At 43.3% G+C, this 2690-nt stretch overlaps 1 non-coding gene across 1 annotated transcript; it reads right to left on the reverse strand.

Moving 5' to 3' along the window:
- Positions 1-731: 731 nt before the first annotated feature.
- Positions 732-838, reverse strand: LOC125495414 (small nucleolar RNA R71). Its single transcript, XR_007272051.2, has one exon. It is a non-coding gene; the product is annotated as a small nucleolar RNA R71 (small nucleolar RNA).
- Between the last annotated feature and the right edge of the window lie 1852 nt (positions 839-2690).

Below are 2690 nucleotides of genomic sequence, written 5' to 3' on the forward strand. Positions count from 1 at the left end.
GGACCTTAGGTTATTTTTGATTAGGTGATACGACTTTAGCCTGTCAAATTTTGGCGCCGTTGCCGGGGAGACGGTTTATTTTATTTTGTCTGAATTATAGTATTAAACTAACCTCTACTCTGAAGAACACCTGTTCTTTGGAGCATCTCACGTTTGTTTTAGTGTTTTTGGTGTATGAGCAGGAAATTGAAATCTCCAAATCTCATCCCGTTCGATCCAGAGATTGAAAAGACCGCTCGTAGACTCAGAAAGAAAACTAAACAAGCTAAGCTGTCTGCAGGGACACCCTCCCAAAAGACACCTTCTCCACCATCTTCCCCACACCAAGAAACCCCACCTCACCTATTACTGTCAACATGGGTGAGAATGTTACTCGAACCTTCAGAGACTATGCGCAACCATCTCCTGATAACGTGCCTACTGGGTACGGATGCCCACTATTGCTGCTACAAATTTTGAGATCAAGTCTCATGTTCTGAATATGGTTCAGAACAATCAGTTCGCTGGGTTACCATCTGAAGACCCAAATCAGCATCTGCAGAGATTTTTACAGTGTTGTGCTACTCAGAAGCAAGCTGGTGTTACTCCTGATGAGATGAAACTCCTCTATTTGGTTTCTCTCTGCCGATAAAGCTTTGTTCTGGTATAACAAGCTGCCTTCCACCATCACCACCTGGCCAGAACTTTCCAAGATTTTCCTCATCAAGTGGTACCCTTACCAGAAAACTGCAGATATGAGACATGCCATAGTTACTTTCACCCAAGATCCTGGTGAATCTCTATATGAAGCTTGGGAGCGGTTCAAGGATCTGCAGCGTCTATGTCCTCATCATGGGTTGGACCAGTGGTACTTGTGTCAGATTTTCTACACTAGAGTTGATGCAGAACACGACGGGTAATTGATGGAGCATCTGGTGGGTTCTTCATGGATAAAGCAATTGAGGAAGGGTATGAACTTTTGGAGAAGCTAGCATCTAATCAAGCCTCTACCATTCGTTCCTCTTTGAAAAAGGGTGGTAAACATGATGTTGAAGCCATTTCTCTACTGTCTGGGCAACTAGCTACTCTAACTCAGAAAATTGACTCCCTGAAGTTAGGTAATGATTCCTCCCATATGAGTGTTAATGCGATGGCTAGTGCTTCTAACTATAATGTGCATATATGTGATGCTTGTGGAATATCTGGGCACAACTCTCAAGAGTGTCCTGCTTGGGAAATAACTGTGAGGCCGTCAATGCTTTCCAGTCACAACCTAGGAACCATTCAACCCCATTCCAACACCTACAATCCTGGGTTAAGACACATCCCAACCTCTCATATAGGAGTACTAATGTGTTGAACCCTCAACCTCAACAACCATATCCACCTCAACAACAGGGTCAACAATACCAACCTTCACAACAAGCTCCACCTGGTTTTCAGAGAAATCAAGCACCTCCACAGCCTGCTCCTCCTGCTGACAACCATGACAGAGTTGAAGAATATGATGTTCCAGATGCAGAAGGGGTTCAATGCTTTTCAAGCTGACACAAAAGCTCAACTGGAAAATTTGGGCACGCATAACAAGATGTTGGAGACTCAACTAGCTCAGTTGGCTAGTTCTTCTGCTAGTAGGCCACCTGGGGCCTTACCTTCACAATCAATGCAACCAAGGGACACTGCCAATGCCATCACTCTTAGGAGTGGAACACATTATGATGGTCCCCCAATGCCTAAGGATGGTCCGGTTGAGCCAGAAAAAAATGCAGACATAACTGAAACTTCGTCAGCTCCTGAGGCTACCACCAACACAAATGCAGAGAAGCAGACAGTACCTGAAAACAGTTCCTCCACCACTCCTGCGATAAAGTTCCATTCCCACTCGTCTATCAAAGAATAAGCTGGATCACCAACTTGGTAAGTTTATGGAGGTAGTGAAAAATCTTCAGGTAACTGTTCCATTTACTGAACTCATTACTCAAGTACCTGCATATGCTAAATTTTTGAAGGAAATTTTGACTAGGAAAAGAGCCTTTAATGCAGTAGAAACTGTTGCCTTTACTGAAGAATGTAGTGCTCTTTTGCAAAATCAATCCCCTCCTAAATTGAAAGATCCGGGGAGTTTCTCCATCCCTTGTAATATTGGCACCATATTTATTGACAAAGCCTTATGTGATCTAGGTGCTAGTGTTAGTGTCATGCCCCTTACTGTTTGCAAAAGCTTGACATGGGAGATTTAAAATGTACCAACATTACTCTTCAAATGGCTGACCGTTCTGTTAAATACCCCCTAGGTATCTTAGAGGACGTTCCTGTGAGGGTAGGTAAATTTTACATTCCTGTGGATTTTGTTGTGCTTGACATGGAAGAGGATACTCAAATCCCAATCATTTTAGGGAGACCCTTCATACTGCTGGAGCTGTCATAGATGTAAAAAATGGGAAATTAACTTTGACTGTGGGGGATGATAAGGTAACTTTTAGTTTGACCAATGCTTTGAAAAGTCCCATGCTAGAGGAAGCCTGTTACAGAATAGATGTCATTGATGTGCTGGTTAATGATGACATGCCTCAATCCCTTATGCGGGATCCACTGGAGGCTTTGCTTTGTTTTACCTCTTCCACAGGTGATGATATTATCCGGACTACTGAAGTGGATGCTTGGGAAGCAGCTTTTACCTGTGTCGAGCTTGATGGTACTACCACTCATGA

Source organism: Beta vulgaris, chromosome 2 (assembly GCF_026745355.1).
Source record: "Beta vulgaris subsp. vulgaris cultivar EL10 chromosome 2, EL10.2, whole genome shotgun sequence".
NCBI lineage: Eukaryota > Viridiplantae > Streptophyta > Magnoliopsida > Caryophyllales > Amaranthaceae > Beta > Beta vulgaris.